Source organism: Chrysochloris asiatica, unplaced genomic scaffold (genome assembly GCF_000296735.1).
Source record: "Chrysochloris asiatica unplaced genomic scaffold, ChrAsi1.0 scaffold00283, whole genome shotgun sequence".
Taxonomy (NCBI): domain Eukaryota; kingdom Metazoa; phylum Chordata; class Mammalia; order Afrosoricida; family Chrysochloridae; genus Chrysochloris; species Chrysochloris asiatica.
The window spans coordinates 3,527,260-3,537,508 of record NW_006408801.1 but is presented as its reverse complement, the minus strand read 5'-3'; positions in this window follow the sequence as shown (position 1 = coordinate 3,537,508).

Here is a 10,249-nt window from a genome sequence, read left to right as displayed (position 1 = left end):
CACAGGGTCACTGTGGCTTAGAACCAACTCAAGGCTTCTTAATATGTTGTTAACTGCTATCAAGTTGTTTCTGACTCATGGTGACCTTGTATATTGTTTCTGAGGAGCAGCTGGTGAGTTTGAACTGGCTACCTTGAGTTAGCAATGCAGCATTGATCATATATATATATATATATATATTGATATTGATATCAGGAAATGTGTGCACCGGGATTCTATTCTTTCACCATACTTACGCAATTTGTGTGCTGAGCAAATCATCCAAGAAGCTGGATTTTATGGAGATGAACATGGCATCAGGATTGGAGGAAGACTCTTTATCAGCCTGCTATATGCAGATGATACAACCATGGTTGCTGAAAGTGAAGAGATCTTAAAATACTTACTGTTGAAGATCAAAGACCACACTCTTTTTAATATGGGTTGCACCTCAATGTAAAGGAAACAAAAATCCTCACTACTGGACCAATAAATTTGTTTTGCACCATGATAAATGGTGAAAAGATTGAAGTTGTCAAAAACTTGATTTTGCTTCATTATCAGCACTCATGGAAACAATAGTGAAGGAATCAAATACCATGTTCAAAAATAACATTAAGCAAATCTCTGTACAAGATCTCTTTCCAGCGTTCCTGAGCCAAGGTATCAATCTGAGGATTATGGTGCTCCTGACTGAAGCCATGGTATTTTCAATAGCCTCATACACATGTGGAAGTTGGATATTGAATAAAGAAGACCATAGAAGAATTGGTGCATTTTAGCTATGGTGTTGGGGGAGAATATTAAAAGTACCATGGATTACCAAAAGAACAAACCTGTGTTGGAAGAAGTACATTGAGAAAGCTCCCGAGAAGCTAAGAAGTATGACTTTACCTCTCATACTTCAGACATGTTGTCTGGAGGGACTAGTCTCGAGAAGAACATCGTGCTTGGCCAAGTGGAGGGTCAGGAAATAGGAGGAAGATCCCCCAACGAGTTGGATTTGCACAGCAGCAATGGACTCAAGCGTAACAATAATTGTGAAGATGGTGCTGTACCAGACAGTGGTCTGTTCTGTTGTGCACACTATCACTGTGAGTAGGAACTGACTCAATAGCACCTAAACACAACACACACACATACACACATAGGAGAGGCTTTCAAAAAGTTTGTGGAAAATTCTATCAATACCATGAAAATGTCTTTGTGTAAATTGACAACCCCTATGAATGTCATCAGTATATACCACCATGTTATTAAAATCATATCAAATAACTTACTACTGCAGCCCAATCATGCAACTAGATTTATTTGAAGCTAAAAGCAAAGTCGCACGTTTATGACTTTCCAATGATACAGATAATGTCAGGTCTTCCCTTGGTGTGGCAGCCCAGCTTGCGTTTATGTTTTCATCAAATTGTAGAGTGGATCGTTCCTCAGGACTGTCCCATCACAGGTGGTTTCACACTTCCCAAAACATATGCGTGTGCAGAGGGATGGGTGCTCCACTCCTGTGCAGGCCACCTCCGGCACCTCTAGTAGACTCCTCGCTGAGTGTTCAACAGATCTGGGCACATAGGATGCATCCTTCTGCCCCACATGGATGGTTGGAAAGACCATCTGAAGAGTCTTCTTCTGAAATAAGCCCCCTCAAGACACCATCAAACCGAGTGAACAGTGAAATGGTTGCTATTTTGTGCTTATAAAATAAGACAGGATTGCATTTCCCTTCTATTTCTGCAGATACTTACTGAACATCTATGTAAGGCATTCTGGTAACCTGAGACTGTGGAGCTGAGGGCTATGAGGGTGCACATATACTCTGAGGTCAGAGAGATTCTGTGGGTCCTGCACCCAGCTCAGGCTTGAGCCCTGGACGGTGATATTTAGTGCTGTCTTCTCTGTTTGAGGAAGTTGCAGAGGCTGCTGTACACTGAATTGTCTCAGAATTCCAAGCCCTACACTGTGGCTGCAATACTCTGGAGATGGGGATTCTTTGTTATGTTCTTGAGGCCATAGTACTGTCAGCTGTGCCCAAACTCTAACCATGTCTGAGTTCTGAAGAACAGCAGAGACACAGAGACAAGAAAAGACAAGAGAGAGAAGACACCAGAGGATTTCCCAGGGATCTGAGGAATACAGGAGCTACTGAAGCTGAAAGGTCAGGATCTTCCTTCCTCACCAGCCAAAAGAGAGTGCCATCATCTGGACCCAGGATCCTGAATTCAGATTTCTAGCCTCCTGAACTGCGAGAAATGAAATCTCTGTTCACGAAATGCACCCATATGTGGTGTGTTGCAATAGTAGCCCCGCTAATGGGGAAAAGACAAATCAATCGTATCACTGAATATAAAATACTAAAACCCTAAAACTGCACATGATGATATTTACAGCTTCTGGGAGAGACACCTTCAGAGGCAATAGGAAATCCTGGAATGCTTACCTCAGGGCTGCAGCCAGGAGCACACTGCAGAGCTGAGAGGGTCTCCACAGCTCTTAACAGTACTCAATAAACTCTAACCTTCTGTCTGGCATGGACCTGACTCTGGGGAAAACCGTCCATTGCATTCTAAAGGTATACAGTGGACAGTGAAAAAGGAGGAGGAGACAGCACATAAATCGCTGGGAGAGAGCCATGACCAGTAAATCTGAAAGTGATTGACTTGAAAACAGTAAGTAGGGTAAAATGCATGCTAAAAGCTTCCTGTTGGGGTGAGCGTAAAAGGGAATTTGTAACTTGGAAGAGGAGGCGGTTACCAGTAGTGTCCATATTAAAAGCTTTGATTGTTGAGGAGAGAGGATGAATTCTAATAAATGGAGAGATGTACACACGTGTGTTTATGCACCCAAGATCTCACAAGAGCTTGTACCACATGCAGAGGAGATATGGCTCATAGCAGTTACTCATGGAGGAACAAGATGGTTACTGTCAGGAAAGCCCTCCTGCTCTGACACACACACACAGGTATGTCTATCAGTTGGTTGCCACAACCTCTTTATATCAGCCAGTTCGTGTGAGTGAATCCAAGTCAATGGGAGATGGGTGTGCACCAGCCGGCTCTTAGGCGTACCACAGGCATCCCCGATTCAGTCATGCCGGTCTGGATTTGGTAACTGACCATGACCATGCTACCTCTCTGAGTAAAGATGGCACCCGTGTTGGGCACACCCTCATGGGATGGACACAGAAAGGGGTCATGAGGCAGGTGAGGACAGCAGTAAGGGGTGTGATGTCATGGAGACACTAGCAAGAAGCTGATGTGGGGAGAGGACAGTCTAGAACAGGAGCAAAATCAGGTCAACATTGGGAGCCTCCTTTACACCTCCTAGAAAGTTCCTATCCTCAGAGTGAGGCTGAGCTTCCTAGGGGCCAGTCATGTCTGTCAAGTGGGTGGTGTGAGGTTGTCAGAATTAAGAAGGAGCCCCTCAAACACCACTGTGTCCAGGCTGAGGCACCTTGGAAAGATATTGCAGTCACCTCCTGAGATACCGTGTGGTCTGATAAAGAGTCCAGAGCCCGTGCTTCCTGTGCTGGGGAAACCAGGCCCCCCTTGGGTAGCTCAGGTACATCTTGCCTCTGACTTCAGACAACATGGTTTGGGGCAGAGCAGGCTCTATAATCCTGACTAATGTCCCACCGCTTTCCGGTGGGTGATTTGTGACACTGCTTTAATTTTGCTCTGTGTCCTTTGCCTTATCTGGGCAATGGAAACAATACAACTGCTCTCCCATTGGGATGCTTTGGGGTTCAGTGGGGTTACTGCGCATGTACCTGACACCCCTGTCCCCATTACCCTGCCATGCCCACTCTAGAAGAGTTGGAAATAAGGCTGCCCCTGGCCACATGCATTCTGATAGATGTGGTGATAGCTCATCTTTGACAGGAATGATGCAACTACACTAACTTGGAAAAATGCTGATGAATGTCCTTATGTAAATGTGGAGTCATGCTGGAACCCAGGGACCAGACATGGGCCCCCACCGTCACAAGGCTAAAGTAGATTTAATGAGGTTTACAAATTCCACTACTATGCCTTTCTTGCCCTCCAGAAAGTTTCTGAGCACAAATAGAAGGCTTATCCCTCAACTTTGCCTCCCTGCTAAAGTGTTGGGGCAGTGTGGAGCCTCTGTTAGTAACAATTTGCAACTTGACAGAGGTTACAAAGTGCCGTACATGAGATAATTATGACTTGCGTCAATTATTGTTACATTTTTTTTTTTTTTCCAAAAGAGTGAAATAAAACAGCATAAGCAGAAAAACATAAAACGCAAGAATTGTTTTATGGGCCCCTGGCTGAGATTTCTGAACTTGAACATTATACGTAGGGAAACATTAGATGCAGTAATTATATAATTGTCTCACTGTATAACTATTATCTTTCTTATTGGCAAAGCTCTCCAGATGAGGCTGCAGGGATTAACCCCGTCCATTCCCTGCTCAACTCTAGTTCCCATACCCTGGATAGTCCTTCAGCCCATCACAGCCACCTAGACCTGCAGAGAACCTTGCAAATCTGAGAGCTGCTTCTACACGTCTTTATATTTCCTGACTCTCAAAGCATCAGGTATTAAGAGTATGCTCTGAGAGCATCAAATTCAAAGAGATGCAGGTTAATGAAATCAGTGGATACACATTTAGATCAAGATGCACTTACAATGAATAAAATACAGTGGTTGTACAGTTTCTAATTTCAGCAGTTCCTGAAATTAGCAGCTCTGCTGCCCAGAGAGTAAGAAAGCAGGCAAGATGCTCACTCAGAGACCTTTAGAAGAAACAAGACTTAGAAAAGGGTGAGCAGGGATCAGAAAGGAGCAGTATATGCCCTACTCTATAGTACATGCACACTCTAGCTGGGGGATAGAGGAGACAGAGGAGCTGGGGGAAGATTCTGTGGGTCTCAAATACAAGGTGCTTGGAGACCCAGGAGAAGTGTCTGACTTGGCAAGCAAAGGCTGCGAAGTCTGCTTTTAAACACCAGTCTCTCTGGATTCTGCTGAGAGAGGTCAGTCTCTGGAATGCTGTTTGAGGCAGATAATGACACCAATGACACATCTGTGTACCCTGAAGACCCCCTGTGGTCAAGGTATTAGGGTGCTCCTGAGTCTTAGGAGAAACCCCTACCGCCCAGTGATTTGCTAGAACGTGCTTGTGTGTGTGTTGGGGGGGGGAGGGGTGAGTGTGTGTTGTTGTGTCTATATGAATACTGAATATATATCTGCAAATTTTATATCTGCAAATAATTACATGAATAGCATGTTTGTGTCCATTTAAACTTTAGCATGATGGGGCCACCAATTCTAACACATGAAAACCCTTTAGGTCAGAGCAGGGCTGCCCCGCAGGGTCTCTGAGGCTTTAAATCATTAAGAAACTAGACTACCTCGTGTTGTTCCTAAACAGCAACTGGTGCATTGAAACTGATAGCCTTTCAGTTACAGCCAAACACTTTGTTCCCTGCACTACAAGGGCCCCTTGTATCACGTACACACCAAAAAACAAATAAACCAAGCCTACAGCCATTAAGTGGATTCTGACTCATAGCTACCCTGTATATAGGCTTCCGAAATGGTAAATCTTTAAGGAAGCTGACTTATATGTTCCCTGTTGGAGTAGCTGGTGGGTTTGAACAGACCCCTTTACAGCTAGCCGCCCAACACCTGTCCCACAGGACCAACAGGGTTCCTTCGCCATGCTAGTGTTGTTGATAAGTGCCATCAAGTGGATTCTGACTCATGGCAAACCTGCATAGGGTTTCCAAGAAGTGGATGGTGGAGTTTGAACCACCACCTTACAGTTAGCAGTCCAGTGCTTATCCTACTGCACCACATGTATGGTGGTGGTTATGTGCCGTGGAGTCAGAACCGACTCATAGCGTCCCTGTACAGGGTTTCCTAGGCTGTCAATCTTTATGGGAGCAGAATGCCTCATCTTTCTCCCATGGAACAGCTGGTAGTTTCGAACTGCTGACCTCAAGGTTCGCAGCCCGATTTGTAACCACTACGCTACCAGAGCTCCTTTAGTGTGGTCTATATTGCCTCTAGCTCTCTTTATCTGTCCCACGTGGGATCTGCCAGATTTAACACACTGGTGAGCTATGTTTTCTGCCTCTGTGCTTGCTCACCATTCATGTAAGCTCTGTGTCTGTGTTGATGGAGAGACCATGAACCACACCCATGTAATTACATGACACTCAGTTACAATGTTGCTGAAATAAGCATGGTGGATAGCCTGTAACACACTTGCTTTGGCCGGAAGAAGTAATCAGTCAACTGATGAAATTCAAAGCAACTAAGACTTTCCATACGCATTTTTAGCAAGCAGGCTCCACGCTACAAAAGGGGCAAAGCACGTCTTTCATTAGGCATCTCCCTCCACATGCGCACTACAGGCTTCTGAGTGAGCAGAAAAGCAATTATGTTTTCATGCACATATATTCCACTCTCTCTTCATTGTTCCTGGGTAATGAGTCATTAGTGAAGAAACGGGAAATATCATATTCAGCAATATCATTTAGCGCTTGGCGCTTTGCGCCAACAATGGTCTCATCAGTGCAGTGTAGGTACCAGCAGCATCCGACCAACAGTATCTGTCTCGCCTCATGACTAGCACCTGGCTTCACCTCCTCGCGTTGTTCTCTCCTGCCACTGAGCCGCAGCTCAGGGTTGGACCCCTCTGACCCCCAAGATCTCCATGTGGCCAGAGAGACCATTGGCCGTGATTACTGGCCTAACCTGCAGCTGGTTCAATGGCAAACACATCCAAGAGCGGAACTCATTCTGTGTGGCTATTGTATTTTTCCATTGGTAAGCACAGGGTACCTAATTCCCCAGGCAGTTCTTGGAAAGTAGAGGTGACAAGGACTAAGTCCATGGTCAAGTAGGGGGGTGTGAGGGTTCATGCTGCTCAGCCCAGACACCCCGATTATCTTGCAACAACGCAGAGATAACAGCCCTGCCCCCAAGCACCCACCACGCAGAGGGAACGTGCGGACACCGCAGCGGTTGGGGTAAGATGTGATGAAAGGTTAAATAATCGGCCCTCAAAGTTCTCCACGTCTGAGTCCTCACCAATTGCAAAATCTTAGATAACCAAGCAGGGACCTCAGTTAGCCACAGGGAACTACGGAGGTTATCTTATATGAAAAGCATATCTTTTCTCCCACGTCCAACACCAGCCTGCTCTGCAGATAATGTTGTTATAAAGCTGGAACCCACACACACAGCAAACTGCAATGTATCAGCACCTGGCCGGAAACCTCAGCATCTTCCAGAGAGACAAGAGAGAGGAGAAAGCTGCAGCCGATTTGCACAAGTCCTAAATACCCTTCAGAGTTTTAGCTTTAGTAGCATTCTGTTTGGTTTCAGTGGTTGGTTTCGTCAAAAGCTAGAGAAATCACTACTCCGAAAATCCTAACCAAAGTTTTGAGTGGAGTACTTGTGTTTTTTTGTTATTGTTGTTGTTGTTTTGCAAAACTGAAATATTAAAATAAGAATTGTGTTATTTTGCATTTTAGCTAAAGCAACCTCCAAAGAGAAATTGAACAAGACAGAAGAAAATGTTCAGACAAGGGGATATGTGTTTGTATGTAGACAAGAATATATTTATTTCTAACGTAATGCAGAACAAAATGGGATTCTTTTGCTTTGGGTTTGGGGAATAAAATACTATGTTAAAAAAAAAAAAGATGCCACCGAATTGATTCTGTCTCATAGTGACCTTATAGGACAGGACAGAACAAAACTGTCCCACAGATTTTCTTAAGCTATAAGCCTTTAAGAGAGCAGAGTGCTACATCTTTCTCCCACCGAGAGGTCAGTGGGTTAGAACTGCTGACCTCTCAGTTTGCAGTCAAGCACTGAACTACTGTGCTCCCTACGCTGCTTTAAAATGCTTCGAACAGAGGAGAACTGCTACTTGTACACCATCCGTGTGTGTCTTTGTTACAGAGACTAAGGCAATGAAAGAATAGTATTTTGGGAGAACAAATTGAGGATGCAAAGTGATATGGAATTTATGTTTTCAAGGCAAAATGATTGCACCAAATACTACACTTGCTCTAATCTGAACTCCAAAGAGAACACTTAGCCAGGTGTTGAGTTAATCGGCTGTTTTCCCATATCAATCCCCTTTTGTAAAATCTGAAAATCAGGAAGCACAAAGATTAATAGGCTGCACTCATAACAAAGGTGTTGGAGGCCTTTGGATCTGAGTCATGATAAACTCTCTCCTAGTTTGCATGGTTTCTTGTTTGTGAAATACTCGGATCTGGTATATAGAATTTGATGGACTTTGTGCTCATCATGCAAGTAGCCATGAAATTACTGTCTTTTCCATGACATTGCCCTGTGTTAAAGAAAATCAGCAACACACATTTTCATACAATTATGAACACAGACTATTTGGTACTTACAAATGCTTTTGGTGAAATATTAGCACTTTTGCTAAGGAATGATTCCTCTGAAAACACATACTTTATAATGGGAGACAGTGAGAATCGTTTTCCTGACTACATTTCTAAGTTGATATTGAAATTAAATAAAAGTTAAATACACCTTGGCTAAATATAATAGACAAGCACTTCAAACCATTTTAAAAATCAATCTCTTAATGATTTTTTTTTATTATGGTACTAAGAAAATATTAGTGATTTTTAAAGAAAAAACAACAACCACGCTATGTTTCAGAGTTAAAAATGAAAGTATCTAAATTTATTTCAAGGCAAATGTGTGTTTGTTTGTTTTAAATATCTATATATCTATAAACAAATAATGTTCAGAAATAAATGAAAGTAAGTGATGCATCATGACCCAAAGTTCTCAATAAAAATCTAGTTACGACACTGCCACAAAATGTGTTGTTGTTGTTGTTGTTGTTAGGAGCCCTCAGCTCCAATTCAACAACACAAGAAGACAACACACAAACAGAAGCCATGAAATAGTTCAAACCGACACGCTAGTCAGATGTGTTGGCACTCGGCAATTTCGGACTTTCCTGTGGATATGGCATGATTCTTCCTGGATGAGATACCAACAGTATTTGAAACAGCTCCCCCAGCAAGGGACTGCATTTTAATTCACTTTAAGTGATTAAAACATAGGCTGCAACCATTTGAAGTTTGGAAAGGAAAAAAAAAAAAAAAAATCCAACAGCTTCTACTGAGGCTCCTGGGGCTTGAAGTATATTTGAGAAGCGTAGAGACATTGAATACCACAGAGGATAATCAAAACCTGAAGAAAACACATTTTAACTTTGGGACAAATTTTGCTTCATCTGGAACAGCAGTGGTTTTACTACCACATCCCTTCTGAGCAACTGGAGGCTGTGGGAAGGTGGGTGTGTTTGCATCCTGGGGTGTCTACTGCCATCTAGTGCCCACGCAGCAACTGCATCATGCCACAGCCTCAGGCTGGTTGGGATGGCTATGCTGACCCTGCCTTGCTCTAGCAGCACCAGGCCTCCATCGCTGTGTGCCCTCAGTCCGTCGTGTATCTAGGGGTCAGGAGCGTCCTCAAATACACTCGCTAGAATGGTGATTCAGACACAAAGAGACAGTGTCTACGGGCATCACAACAGCTCTGGCCTGTCTGAAACAGCAGAAAGAAAGGCATCGACCTAGGGAATTTGCTGCTGGGCACACAGCTACACTGCTCGCATCCGGATGTGGACATCTGCCCGCACTGGTCAGTCAGCTCAGCCTACCCTACCACAAGCACCATGGCAGCTGGGGCTTCACAGAGCTCATCGAAAGTTGGCTGTTTGAAGGTGTACAGTAGTGGGGAAAATGAAGAGGGGCTAGCTACCAGGAGGGGCTTTTGAACAACAGTCAGCCACACGTGCCCAGTAGCTAGCTAAATGCTTAAAAACATGATAGAACAGGCAACAAAACTTCCCTGATTTTACATTCATTCCTGCTGCCAGAAGTTGTCTCTAATGTGTGAAATACCCACAAAGATTGGCAAGTAATATTTACAGCTTTCCCCCTGCCGACACAAACAGGCTGGTAGCTGAATTGAAGAGCACTAAAATCACCTGATTTGAGTAAAACTCTGCATTTTGCCAAAGGTAAAAGAAGAAAACAAACATTGGAGTCGATTTATTTCCCAATTTCAAACCAATGATATTATTTGAGGGTTTGCCTAGATGGATTTTAACTGTGAAAGAAATAACAAAATTTTCAAAATCTCTAACAAAGCTGAAACATTGATATTAGGTATCAAGGTGGATTCAAAGAGATTGTAGAAAAATTCCATTATCTTTTAATTCCATTTT